We start from the raw sequence: 15,393 nt of genomic DNA on the forward strand, positions 1-15,393 counted from the left end.
CATGTTCTTCACTCCCAGGCCTTTACTGCCTTTTCAGAGACTTATGATATATGAAATTCTCTTCTGGTTTTGCTTTTAAAAAGTCATCCAACAAAAAGTAAATGGCAAGTAAAAAGAACAGCTATTGGAAAGTAATTGAAGATTTAAAGACTTTAAAACAAATTGAAAAATTATAGAGCTGAATGAACACTAACTTCAAATGGACCAGTTAACAGGAGCAATGAAGCCTCAGACAATAGAATAATTGGTAAAGAATTTATTGGTCTCCGCCATAGCTATTAAAGACCAGTTCAATTTAGTCATTTCAATTTTTATTTCTGTTATTTTTACATTTAAGTCAAGCATTATTTATTTATACCCACATTTTAATGTAGGAATATTATGGGTTAAAAGATGGTTATTACGTATTCATTCACTCATTCAAATAAATGCTTATCTGTTTATTGAATCCTTGTCATGTATCAAGCCCGGAGCAGCCTCTCAGATGAAATGGAAATCACAACATGTACTCCATCAAGGTGCTTTAAAGCCGATGGAGGGGAACACAGAACAAAGGATGTCAGCAAAATGGACAGCATCATACAGAATAAATCTCATTCACAACTTTATTAACTCCATGTTAAATAGACATATTAAGCTATATTACAGGTCCCAAGGACAACACCTACCAGGCACTTCATTTATTTCTGCTTTTTAGAACAGTTAAAGCAACAATGACATGAATGTTATCACTGAAAAAGTGTACTTCTTTTTTTTAACCGTGTTTCCAAAATTTCAAGTTGTAAATAGTGTTTTAAAAGAAAAAAGCTCAAAACCAGTTTATTTTGTAAAAAGCTGGATTCACCAAAATTAAGCAGACTTTTTTTCTCAGCTGGTCTTCTCATTGCCTCTGATATAATAATGAGAATCATAATTCACTCAGAGGGCAAATATGATTTACAATGTTTGGTAATATTTTTATTGAGGGTATACACTTTAAGTAGAAGCATTGGTTAGTATCTATTAAGACATGGATATGTCTTAGAGCATAGTTCCAGAAAAATTATTACTGTGGCTTGGGTAGGACGTGGTTTACTAATTCATGATGTTCAAATTCCGAAGTCATGGATAGGTAGTTCAAGGAGGGGGGTGTTTGGTCTCTTATAATGACTGAGTATTATAATTAAACTGGGTCAAGTGTGAGTTCTTTAGGTCATTAGGGTAGGTCCTCAGCAGGCAGTTCTTGCAAAATGATTGATTATTATAACCATGTAATATTTTGTTTTGGTTTGCTTTGCTTTGTTTTGACAAGGGGAACGTTGTAGCCTGGCCTGATGTTACTGTGAGCAACCATTTTGGGAGAAACTCAGTGGATGGAAGATCTCTCTGTGTCACTCTGCCTCTCAAGTAAATAAGTAAAAAACAGAAATAAAACCAAAAAACAAAAAAACCACCTACCTGTTCTCATCACCCGTTGTCTTCTTGGCTCTTCCTTCCCACACTGCTTCCCTGCCATCCTCCAGTCTCACCACACTGTTGTGGTGGGGCTTGCCTGAGGGCAACTATGACCCTCCAAAATCAAGACTTGGGATAAACCTCCTTCCTGCTTATGTAGCTTCTCTCCAGTAAGTATTATGGTGATACAAAGTTCACCAACACAACCTGCATTTTTTAATGATTCATTTTTTACTGGAAAGTCAGATTTACAGAGAGAAGGAGAGAGAAAGAGAGGAAGATTGTGCATCCTCTGGTTCACTCCCCAAGTGGCCACAGCAGCCGGAGCTGAGCTGATCCAAAGCCAGAAGCCAGGAGCTTCTTCCAGGTTTCCTCGCAGGTGCAGGATCTCAAGGCTTTGGGCCATCCTGTACTGATTCTCCACAAGCAGGCCCCTGACAGGGAAGTGCAGTATACAGGATACGAACTGGCACCCATATGGGGTGCCCATGCATGCAAGGCAATGACTTCTGCTACTAGGTTACTGTGCCACGCCCTTGTTCACATATTTTAATCAAATCATATCGTTATGTTCTAGGAAGAACTATTTTTCAAGCAAAATATTCAGCAAATTCTTTTGCTAAGCAACAGAGTATTTTTTGCAGTTTTTCAACTTTGTGTCTTTTAAATCCAGAGTTTCGCTTATATATACATATATATTTAATATATATATATATATGTCGGTATATATATGACTCATTTGTCTTTAGCCCTGTAAAGGCTCTCAGATATTGCTAAGCCTCAGCTAATTGCACAATGGCGTTCAGTAGAGTCCAGATAGATAGCAGAGGAGTTTGCCATCTCAGCCTACAGAAGACAGCCAGAAACGAACAGATTAGGCAGATTGATGGTAGCATTTGAACAGTCCCCAGCTGAAGCACCCTTTTTCCCTTCCCTCTTATTTTGCCTGTCTTTTTTTTATATATTTTGTTAAAATATCCATTCATTCATTCATTAGAAAGGCAGAGTTACAGAGAGAAACGGAGAGACACACAGAGAGATTGTCCATTCTCTGGTTCCTGCTCTGAAACGCCACAACAGCCAGGACTGGATTAGTCCAAAACTGGGACCTAGAACTTCATCCACATCTCCTCAGTGGATCTCAGAGGCCCAAGTATTTTAGCCATCTACTGCTGCTGCCTTCTAGATACATCAGAAGAGAGCTAGATCCCAAGTGAAGCCCCCAGGACTGTCAGCAGGTACTCACATGGGATGTTGGCATCACAGGCAACAATTTAACTCAGTATGCCCCAACACTGGCCCCTTATTTTATCATAATATTTTAAAAATCTTTTTGTACTCTGTTTTCTTTATTCTCCCTTTTCCTCACTTCTTCATCAATTAGGTCTGCCTATGTTGACCAGAATAGTTAACATTATTGATAGTTATCATAGCAATGATATTTGGATAATATTTTATAATTCATATATGGAAATAGAGTGAAGAGATAGCTCATTCTTAGCCATGGGAGAGATAGAGCAGCTGTCCCCATTAGCACAGAACTCGTTTCCCTCTATTGGCTCCACTTGCACGAAGTCATTTTGAAAGATAAAATCATACCACTGTATAAAATATAAAGTGGCACCATCTTACTACATATCTGTTGAGGGGAAACTTTCTTGTAGACAAGATTTGGCTTATATATTCTTTGCCTCTAAATCAGAACCTTGTATCTGAAGGCTCATGTTTACCTTTCTTGCCTGCCTGCCTGCCTGCCTGCCTTCCTTCAAGTGCTCCCATAAATACTTGCTTTGAACAGCAAATTAGCAGAGAACACGTATAGCCTTAAAATTTGAAAAACAAAGTTTTTTCCTATATATTTTAGAAAGTTCTGTAATCTATTCGAACAGGAGACAAAGCTAACGGGGAATTTGCCTCGTAATTCCAAATATCAGATAATTTCCAAATGCATCTTTATTCAGATTGCTTTTAAAAGTAATGTAGTAAGTTATCGCTGTGCAGAGATAGAATAAAATTTTAAAAGACATAGCATTTTTTAAAGAAGTCTTTGGAATCCCTACAGACTTAAAGCAGCAAAACAATCTAATATGCAGTGGATACCTACAGATGGGGGTGGAGAATATGAAAATGAGCATGCTTTAAACCACAGAAGCGAGCAGATCCAGAGATTGGTGACTGACCAACAGAAGCACCTGCTTTCCAGAAATTAAAATCATGTAATAGGCAACTCTGACTTAATTGCCAAATGGAGTGAACACCAGCCTGTAATGTAAAAGGGTCCCAAATTATAATTGGGCATCATGGATTAAAATTCAATACCTGAAAATTTCCTCAGAAGTGAATAGGCAACTGAGACAGACTGCAGAGCCCAGTACAATATGCTTCCTGCAGCTGACACTGGCAGGTCACTTTATTTGGCACCAAATAAAGTTCCCAAGTGGTCTTTAAGGGCATTCAGCTGCTGAGTGCTTATTTCATTCATCCCTTATTGTGCTGCCAGTAGCAGATCTAAAGAAGTAGCATGAATCAGCTCTATGGATGAAATTTTTCTCAGGCTGCATGATGGAGATGCAACTGGACTTGCTTCATTGCATCCACAGGGTCTCTGCTCGCAGAAATACCCTGAATTGCAGTGGCTTTCAAGGAGTGTCTTTCTACAAGATATTGGGGGGAGGTGGCCAATTAAAAAATAAACACTAGTAAACTTGATTTAACAAGAAGAAATTTTAGTAAGAATTATAAATTTTTGTCACTACCATGTCACTTAGGGTGTTGTCGAGTACAGCTTGTAACTCCTTTTTGTGTGGACCTACAAGTGTAGAGTAGAAGCTAGCCCTTAAATTTCCCACATTAAGCATAAAACTACTGTATTATGTTTAGGCCTCCATAGTTGCTTTTTTTTTTTAAAGTACCTGTATTGAAAAAAAAGTCAATTCAATCAATATGTTTAGTTTCATATGTGCTAATTTCGGAGCATATTTTAATACTGAAGTGTTTCTTGTTTCTGTCGATTCTAGTAAAATTTTCTAATTATAAAATAGTATTTTGTGTCCTTTCTGTGCTGGCTTAAAAATTGCAGGAGCTATAGTAATTCTATTGAGGTCATGAACCTGTCTGATGAAGTACAGATGAATGTAAAATATTCTTCCAAGCTTAAAAGGTCTTATTCCAGTTCACATTTTTTATTTAAATCCGTGGAAAGGTTAAAAGGTAGTAGTTTTTATTGTTGTTTTGCCTTTGGTTTAGGACAAATTTGCATGTATCTAAGGCAGAAACACTCCACTAATTATTTTAAATAAATCACCATGAGCAGCAGTAGCTAATAGCGTTACTATCACTGAATAGTTAAGTGTCTTACATTTCCATAAGAATTAGGAACAGGGACTAATTATTTTAGTTAAAGCTAAATTTGGTCTAAAGAGTAAGCATATTTGGCATTTAGTCTAGAAACTTAGAGCGGTTATAAAAAGACTGTTGGTGAATGCAAAGACTGGAAATATATATTGAATTGTTTGTTTCCCATTTTTGGGTGAATTTATTATAGTTACAGTAAGACTATGAATGTAAGTATTAGAAATGTAATTAAAATAAGATGTTTTGTACCTGTGTTACTAGCCAAATCATGTGGTATAAAAATGAAATAATTCACCCCCCAAATTGCACAAATATCTAACAGCTTCATTAAGCTTCTTTAAATGTTTTATTATGGAAAATTCTGAAATTGCAGCAAAGTAAAAAATATCACATAATAAATCCCCATAGAAATACTAGCCAACATTAATGAGGATCAACACATTTTCTACCTTATTCATCAGTACCTCAACTGCACTTCACCTCAGACTTTCCTTCTTGAGCAGTCTAGATGTGAAAGCCAACTGCTTTGGAGGCTCTTGATTTAAAGACTGATTCATTATCCGGTAGGGCATTTTCACATAGAGGAATGTGGTTTTTGTTTTTTGTTTTTTCCCAAGCTTACTCAGGAAAGGGGTGCTATGTTATACCTCTCAGCTTGTCTTTCTGCTTTCTTTTTTCTTCCTCTCCTTATTTATTTTTACCACTAGATAAATCATAGATAATAATAGTTCCCACATCATAGCTTGTTAGATTTTAATGACAGCCTCCAAGGACAGGTGCCAGTTAAATGGAACATATAATTACATTTTGTGCTATTCTAAAATTGGGTTAGTTGGCAATACTCAAATCAGAGACAACCTCCAGTCAGTTGATTAGCACGTAGTACTTTTCCGGGTTACCAGCTGTATGGCAGGAACAATCGAGGGCAATCTTTGCGAGGTGCCAAGAATGTCCTGCAGTGTTTAGTGGGTGTGCCCACATTTCAGGTGTTCCTAATTGGCACCTGAGTAAGTGCTCTGCAGCTTAGGACTTTGGCAACTGATGGTTTCATTCTTGATTCACTTAAAAGTTGGAAAGAAAGAGGTCTGTGTTAACCAAGTAGTTTATGTACAAGGTTACTTCAATCAGTTCGTGGAACAATGGAAATAAAAAATTAGTTTGGTGTAAAAAAAATTGGAATTCTATATAGAGTTTCTTAATATTCACTTGGTGTGAACTTTTTCAAGACCTTTCATATACATGGATTTCAATTTTTTGTGCCACAATACACATATGTAGAACTCAAGTTAACTTCTTTTGCATTGTTATGTGCATATATACATATATACACATGTATATAAAATTCAGATTGTTACTAGTCAATTGTGTGTACATGTGTCTATATGAGTTTGCATTTGTCTTACTTACTCAGTAGCTAGGATATTAAAGAATATTTCTTTAACCTGCAGTATTCCTTCAACTAAGAAATATAAATGAAGAGTTTTATCTGAGCCGCAATCTTGGACAAAGAGATTATCTTGTTGAATCCCATGCTTCCTTGCAGGCATAGTTATCAATTTCCAATAAGGAGTATCTCTTGAGATGTCCTGGCATGCGCAGAAACTCTGGAGAATCCTGCATTGACTGAAGAGCAAGCTCTCTGGCTCTGTTACTGTCCCTGTTAATTCTTCTATGGTGACTCTTCAACCTTTCATTGATTTCTGTGTCTTTGGATTTGGCACTGGTGCCCTGCATCACACTGCTGAGGAAGAGACGTGCATCTCTACAGAGCTGGAAGAGTCATGGTCTCTTCTTCTCTAGCACTCCGTTCTTGACACCCTGCATGGATTTGGGCTGGGCAGCATTCACCACTGAGATGACTTCCCCTGTCTCATTCTCTCTGCCCATGAACTCCCGTGGGGCCATCTCCTCCTTGGTCTTAATTCAATCAGTTACACATAATGTCCCAGCAAGGTTCTAGTCTGCCTGTGGTATCTCTCAGACAAAAGGACTTTGCTGCTAAGTCAGAAGACCTGTGGCCTGGCCGGGCTCCTTGGTGACTGACTGGCAGACACACCATCCCCTCCAGGACATGCTTTGGAAGTGAGCCTTCATGCTTCTGGCTTGTCTTTGCTCTGAAGCCTCAGACTCCGTTAGTCAGCAGTCAGACAAGGACATCGTCTTTTCCCAAACCAAGTGTCAGCTGCAGGATTATCCTTTTTAGGGAAATGAGCTCTTTCTGTATGCCCACTTATCCAGTTTCAGATTTCAAATCTTTTTTCTTGTAGTTTAAAAGCACCAGAGTGGTGGTGAGGGTGGAAGGGGGGAAATTCAAGTTACTACTGTTCAACCAAAAACATCTTTATTTTTAAATTATTTAAATGTTCAATCTTTTCTGCCTCCCAGTGTGTGGGTTTCACTCTAAGAAAATGGGCTATAGAAAGATTTGGATATATATATTTGATTTTCTTTTGAATAAATCTGAGTTTTTTAAAAAGCCGGTAAGAAAAGGCACAAACCATTAAGAAGGCTTTCAAAGTAGATTAATTGCTTATCAAGTTTTCATTCTCTCTTCAAACTAGACTGAACCACTTGTTTTACATGAATTCCAAAAGCTGGCACTAGCTTTCACTTCAGGAAATAAATGACACAGGGTATTATATTGTAAGGACCATTAAAACCCTGAAATTGCACAGTGACTTAGAAAACAACAAGTTATTTAGCCTGGATAGCTTTGTAATGGTAATACAATGGGGAAATTCATTGTTAAATGACCCTCCCACTCTTATTCCAAATGTAATACTTGCCAGGAAGAAGAAGGAAAAATAAATTCACTGGGTGTAATGGAAATGGTATAGAAACATGATGAGTTTGAGTGCCAAACAGATCCAAGAGAATGAACCAAATCTTCATCTGGAATCTTGTGCTCATTGACCTATTTTTACCTGGACTGACCAGGCTGGCTCATTGCAGCTGTGACCATTCCAAATCCCTATAATTTCCAGCTGAAGTTGCTCTTATTTTAGTTTAATGTGTGTGTGATGTACAGCAGAAGGTAGCTGTAGTATCATTAATGAAACAATTTTACTGTAAGTGATTTGAGAACAATATTAAGTGGCATTTGAATCCGATGCTCCTGTTGCCTAATTTATCTCCCTTCTAACCTTTTCTTTTATACCTTCATTATAACATCTATTAAAGTAGTGAAACCTAGCTACCAGAATAAAAGTAGAACATGACAAGACCGAAAACACCAAGAATTATAATAGGAAGAATTCTTTTTAGCAAAATCTCAAATCAACAACAATAATCAGCAAGCCCTACCTTCTTATGATGAAAATCATAACAACATTTGAATCTACAAGGAAGCAATAATTGCTTAACTAACCAACGTGATACAGTTCATTATGTTTCTATTGCATCTTTGCACAGTTTCCCCATCCTTGATGCACATGTGTAATTTATTGTTTATAATCATTTTTGTATGGCACTTGAAGAGTGATGTGTTAGAGAATCCTATGGTGGTCTTCTTTGTGAAAGCAGTGTCCTTTCTGGTTCATGCTGGGGATGTTGTTCCTCACTCGTTCCCTGCTTAGGACAGTGTAGCTGCTAATGAGGGAAGCAGGCTAGTTCCTCAGTTGAATGTTTTCCTTAGTTTATGTACAGGGAGTTCCTTCTGCAATGGGAAGGATTCCTTAGTTTCAATGAATCTGAAAGTGTTCAAATCTTGCCAAAAAGAATGTTACAAAGCTTTGTGTACTCTCAGCTTAAATTAATCTAAAGCAATGCCAAAGGAGCTCTACCATCTCAAAACACATCAACTTCCCTGCTTTCCATTGTTTCCATATAGAAAATGCAGTGCATCTAACATCCGTCGGCTCTGTTTGCAGTTTCAGGGTCGCTGATTGGAAGCACTAGAAGATGTGCATCTACAAAAACAACCTCTGATCCTGGCACTTGTCACCTATTATAGCTGTATGTTTTTCAGCCCACTAGGGACTTTTTGGAATAATTCCAGTTGCTGTATTCAGTCCTTGAAAACTGATCCATGCCCAATAACAATGAATACTTTCAGATGTAATTTTTCCTAAAAAAAAAGAAGAAATCATTAATTCAGAATATAAACTAAGAAAATGTTAAATGGTGGCAAAGTACAAAGCTACTCACACATTTTGGTTCCCTGTATAAAATATAAACAGCGGATGAACTCTCCCTTGTGTCCTCAGAGAGCACTGAAGCTTTTTTTTTCCTTCTGAAGAGTGTTCAAAATATTCCATTTAAAATATAATAACCTATAAATAAAATACAGTGCTGACAAAATTTTTCACCTATATCTACAGCCTTTGGAAACTACTTTTGAACTCCAATTTTCTCATGAGATGCAATTTAAGAGCTTTTTTTAAAAGTCTTTAAAAGACTTCCTATGAATATGCAGTTAAAAAAAATCCTTTTCTATATGGCCAAATTGCTGTGTTGTTAATATATATATATATATACTGTATGTAAAATTACCAGATTGCCTGACATTCCATTTTTACAGGGGATACTGCATCGTTAAGCACTGAGAGAATATAATATAACTATTCAAACTGCTTAAAATATTTTGTAACCATAAATTATTATCCAAAAATATTTTTCAAGTAGATAAAAAGAGTTGTCAATTCTGCATAGTGAATGCCTCATAAGGGGCTCGTTTGTGGTTGAAAACTGAATAAAAGCAGTAAATTAAGACCAGACTTAACCATAGAGAAGCTGTAATCCACTGCAGATTTCCTTGGTGAATGAAGTATTGTTATGTGGATTTATCCTCCTTGCTTGTACAGTTAACCAGTCACATCTGTGATCAGAGTGCTGTCTGTGCTCGCAGACAAGGTGGGTTCACTAACCCCAAGAAGGTAAACCCATGCTGGTTTGACATTGTCTTGATAAATGCAAAACAAACATGGCTGTAGGGACTGCCTGTGAAAGGGCAGGTGGGATGGCAGGGGCAGCCAAGAGGTGTCCCAAACGAATGTGTACTTGCAAAACTGCCAGGGCTGCTGCTGTCCAGTTTTCCAGTGTCACAAGGAGAGAGGTGATGGCCTTGATGAAGCCAAGTGAAGTGCAGGGAGCAGAAAAGGTCATGAACATCTGGGGTTTTTGAACACAGTGAGTGCTGAATGCTCAATAAAATATGGCTCATGGGAAAGGAGCATCACTCACTATCAATATTCAATGTCAAGAATTTAAATCGTTTACAGACACAGAAGCCCTTGAAGATCAGTTCACCCAACCTCATTGATTTCCCCCTGTTTTTGGTCAGCAGCCACCATAATTAATGGATAAGATCCTGGAAGTCTTGACAGTGAGTAGGCTTTATCTTAAGTCTGAGTGTTTTCTTTGTGATTATATGACAGTAAAATAACTGATCTCCCTTTTTGTAAGCTAAATCAAAAGAAGCCAAATAAGTCATATCTCTGCTATAATTTTTTTTTCTTTTAGAGCCTGATGTTTCCAACGGACATTCATTCTCATTTCTCTGATGAAGACCTGCGGCTGCCCCTCAGGCTTCATAAACTATTATCAAGACAGAGCCAAGGAGAAAATCGTAAGTGAACATGACTTCAAAACAAGTATTTCCTGTTGTTTAGGAAAAAATTCTCAAATTTCTATAATTCATTTCAATGTGTTCATTTTGCAAGAGATGTGGGAAAAGAGCAAAAAAAAAAAAAAAAAAAGAGAGAGAGAGAGAGAAAAAGCAAAACAAAACAAAAACCAACAGGTGAAAATGCTTTTTTATCCTGGAGGGGGTTGATGTCTAAACATTTAAAGAGTCCCACACCTTCCTAAAATAATGCTTAATAGAACGGGCTGAGCTCTGCAAGAAAAACATTTCTTCTTGAACTTCAGCAACTGTTCGTACCTTGACATTACAATGAAATGTACGTAACAGGTAAACTGCTAGCTTGCTTCACGTGGAAAAACTTTTTCTTGGGATTTTTTCAAGGTTGGATTATTGCTTTTCTTGAAAAGGGACCATATTTCAGCTAATGACATCTCTGTCAGACTCAGGAGTGCTGCAGAAGTGTAAATTCGGTTATTCTCTTGGGAAAAAGTCTTTAGAACCTGGAATGACACCGCTGTTTCCTAAGGTGGAAAGTCCCAGGAAATAAGCGCTGTTCTAAATATGTGCTGGGTCTGACTTGATTCCTGAAGACTGAAGCTTATAATTGCCATTGACACTTAGTGAAGGCTAACCCACAGCTTCATTATATTCATTAGCTCTTTACAACAGTGTCCTTTTCTGAGAAAAATCCACTCTTCAAAATCCTTAATGTTACAAATTATAGGCATACTTCATCAGTACCTCTGCAGTTGGCCCAAACTCTTTTTTATGGTACTGCCAACACTGTGTTGCAATTAGATTTAGTTCAGATTGCCTACGAATATTCACAAGTTGCTAATCTAAAGACAATACTGTACTTGAACCAGACCCCACCCACCCATACCAACCTCAAAAGTCAAAGAACAGAAATGTCAGTAAAAGTGTCATTACCGGTAAGTTACTCTGTGAGGCTTAGATTTATAAAATGGGTGTAGATTGGTCAAACCAATGATGTAACTTCTATTTTTTCATGACTCTGGGGTAATGAAACAGTTTCTTAAAGTGATCAGATAAAAAGTGCTCGTTAGCATTTGTAATCTCTTGTTGTGTAGCATGTTCCTTACATGTTGTGAAAAGGTTATGGATCTGCTCAGTGTAGCACATCCCAAGTGTGAAGGTGATAGGTGAGATTCTCTTTGCTGCAGGTGCCGAAAAATAATCATTTAAAGGTCAGTTGCACTCAAAAAAAAAAAAAGAACATTTGTTTAATAAGTGACTCATTTTGGGATATGCTGCAATTTTAAAGGTTACAGAACAGACCAATTTGCCAGTGATGTCTGCAAGAAGTACTATTAAAGTTGTTGGTCCTCTTAAAAACCTTCTTAGTAAAATTCAGGTTGTGTGCTCTTACATAGCCCCACCACTCATCAGAAAAGGGCCTCAGCTATTTAGAGTGTGGTTTCAAAGACGCACTACCTGGACACTTTCCCTAACTATTCAACTCTCCTTCAAAGCAACAATGGAATATTAGGTAGGAAACACATTCAAACACGCACACACTCGCACACCTAACGTACTCTATTCTACTTTTTCCCTTCAGTTTCATCAATTTTTCAAAACATGCCCCTGTGCTGTGGGTTAGAAGATTTCTCATTTGATATCCTGTTGTCCTGAACACCAACAGTTGTCTTTCAAAAACAAAACAAAAAACAAAAACCAAAAAACTTGATGAAAATCCTATTGATTCAGCTATATAAACAAAAAGCTATTGATTTGTATCCTTCCCTCTTATCACACCAACTTCCCTCTCCTACTCACTCCTAAAAAAATCAAAGAAAATTTGGTTTGCAATAAAATGGAATATGAATCCAGTATATAGACAAAAAAATTACTCATAATTGTAATATGGGCAAAACTTTTTTAGTTGTAGACATGATTTTTTTAAGACCTGAATAAAAGTAGTAGTTTATTTAATATAAATTTTGTACTATTAAAAATATTGCCTTTAGGGATTTAAGGCGCAACAAATAAAAAGTGCTGGGTTGTCTTTATATTTGGCCTTTTAATTTTTCCTTTGTGAAGCAGTGTTTTAAATGGGCAATAATTTCCCCTGTAATATTAGATCTTTGCTTGAGATGAATACTTAAATAAAATAACTCTAAGAAACGCCTCTTGGAAGCACATGATTGCTTAAGATTGACATTTACTTTTCTGCACTTCACACTGGCTGCAAAGCTTCCAGGTTATGATATTTTGCTGGTGGTAAAGAGTGAGTTCTCAGATTTCTAGGAGTTCATTTTTAACATATACTGAGTGATAAATTTAATCACAGTGTGAAAAACAATACAGTTTTGACCAAGCATCTACAATTCACTGTTTAGATTACAGAAAAGAGAAAGCTTGCAACTCTTACACTGTGTTGAAGCAAGAACTATATTTATGTCTGTAAAACATTTGCAACTGGAAGAAAAGAGCCACCCTGTCTTGGTGGAGAATCAAGTTATTCTCTTAATTTGACTTGCTTTTCATTTGAAAGAGGGCAAAATCTATTTCCTGGCAATTTTGTAGAGCAAAGATATTAATACTTTGGGGTTTAATTGTATCCTGTGTTTAAATACACTGTGGGTGAAACCCCAGACCTCTGCTTAATTGCTGTGAGAAAATAGACTGATTTCACCGAGATTAGGCACACGCTTCTGTATACTTTGACCTAAGAGTGCCTCCTTCAGAATTAATCTTCTAAGGTAGAGGGATTTGCTTTTATATGTGCAGCAGGGCCATTCGTGACAAACGGGGCCTAATAAACTAACTTCGCCCTCCAGACTTCGCTTTTGCTGTCACCGTTTCTCTTCATCTATTCATTTCACACATCTCTTATCCACTGGCTTATTAGCAAATAACCCTCAACTGGGCAGGGGGAATAAATTTAATGATTTTGTTTTAATTAGAGGACTTTGAAATCTAATTGGATACTTCAGAATTACAACTATTTAGAAAACTTTGATTCTTACTGATGAAATTAAATGTTCTAAAACAACTGTTTAAGTAAATACAATCACCCTCAGAAAAGACAAACAATTCATATTTACTTAAAATTCTGTTCTGCAGCTGTATTTTGTTGGATTTGTCTAATGGATGAAAGCTCTTTTTCATTCCCATCAACTATATCAGAGTTGTTTTCGTAAGATGTGACAGAACGTTCTGGCTTTAAAATATTTATATTAATCAAAGTTAAGGTTGTTTATATTTTTTGGCGATAGGCCTTTTCTTTAAAAGTGATGCACTTCCATTTAACTAAACAAAGTGTTGAAATGGTTTGTCATATAAACTTCAACATAGTACAGTTGGTAACAGAAATTTTGAAGACAGGAAGAAAGGGTGGCTAATTTCTAAGCTTCAGTTTAAACACAGATTAATAAAGGGTGCAATGTTAGTAATTGCCAACATTTTCTTGAGGAAGCATCATTTTTCCTACTTACAAATGCTGTAGGTACCTGATTAATAGGTTTGGGGCCACATTTCCTGCTGTGTTTTCTTGAGGCAATGAAAAGTCAGCCTATGAGTTGGCTAACAATGACAATAACCCAAGAAGAGCTGGGGGCTGGTTCAATAAAACAATTAATGTAAAAACTCTTCCTGAATATACATTCCCACACTATTTTAGTAATCATAAAAATGCCTACATTTTTCTTACCTGCAGTCCTCTACAGGGACTAGCAGAAATAGCTCAAACTGAAACATTTATTTGAGGTCAAGCTGTGGCTCTTGTTATTGCTGCAAGGTTTGGTTGGTGAATACTTTAAACCATACAATCTACCTAGACTCTCAGAGGGAAATGGGGACTTTATTAAAAACGTTTTAACAGCAAGCCACTCTTAATTAAAATCATATATAGTAATTTGTAATTCTTTCATAGAATGGACAAGCCCAAATATTTTGAAAGTTAAATAAGACAGTACTGCAGGTCAGTTGGTGCACTTGGGGTTTTTGATGTTGCTACTTTGTTATTTTTATCCAGTAGTTCAAACTATCCTGTCTCACCTCTGTGAAAAAAAGTAATCCTAAATAGGCAGAGGAAATGGGTAGAGACAGAGGACTTAGTCCTTAATATAAGGGGCTGGAAAGCACATCTGAAACAAACAAGACGCGTTGCTATGCATCCCAGGCAGAGAGGCTAAAGGTCTCCTGTTCCAACTTTTGGCCCTTCTACAATCCTTGATCCTTCGTTATTTTGTTGAACTTGATGTAAGTCTTGACCAGTAGCTGACTCTGAGAAAAACATTTCCTGACATCATTTTCAGAGGTGATGTGGGATTATTGGGCTTGCCTTTTCATTTCGGGGTGAGAATGAAAAGTCCAACAGTGGTTTCTGGTTAATACTTCATAGTCTTTAATTACCCTCAGGCTAATTCAATCCTCTGGCCTTTAGCACTACATTTTCCACTTTCTAACTTAGGTTAAAATAATCAGTGCACACACACACACACACACACACACAATTACAGACTCATAAACATGTGTGAAATAGCAAAAATGTGTTAGAAAATGAGACAACTGCAGTTTTGTAATTACCTCATTCATACTACAAACTGGTGAAGGGACAAAAATGTCAGGACATAATAAATATATAAATTAGGTCTCTAAATTAATTTACTGTCTTTATTGTACTAGCTAAAGCCAATGAAAAGGAGCATGTATTCCATTATGCTGTACTTTTATGGATTATTATTAATATCTTGTTTTCCAATTGTATGCAGTTTTGGCATAATCCAAATCTAAGCATTAGCCAGGGTAGGGGGTTTTGCTTGAGGTAATTGGCATTATATAGTCCAAAGCACAGAAAGAAGAAAACGTATCTATAATCTTTACCCATTTCCAAACAGAGGGGATAATCGGACCAATTCTATTGTGTGCCCGCCTGCTTCATGCAGAATTCCCTTTGAAGTCAGAGGGAGATGAAGGAGCCGAGGCTGAGAATGTGGCTGGAGGAAAAAAAATGAATGTTATCAGGTTAGATTCTCATAACTAGGTTTTATGCCACA

General features: G+C 36.9%; 1 protein-coding gene across 1 annotated transcript in view; it reads left to right on the forward strand.

Annotated features, from left to right (window-relative positions):
- The window catches only part of ADGRL2 (adhesion G protein-coupled receptor L2), a 653,944-nt gene that overhangs the window by 269,215 nt on the left and 369,336 nt on the right, over positions 1–15,393 (forward strand). Inside the window, exon 3 of the mRNA XM_058658496.1 lies at positions 10,249–10,354. The gene's annotated coding sequence lies outside the window, so the exon portion shown is untranslated. The remainder of the gene's footprint in view (positions 1–10,248; positions 10,355–15,393) is intronic.

This window comes from Ochotona princeps, chromosome 2, assembly GCF_030435755.1.
Source record: "Ochotona princeps isolate mOchPri1 chromosome 2, mOchPri1.hap1, whole genome shotgun sequence".
NCBI classification, from domain to species: domain Eukaryota; kingdom Metazoa; phylum Chordata; class Mammalia; order Lagomorpha; family Ochotonidae; genus Ochotona; species Ochotona princeps.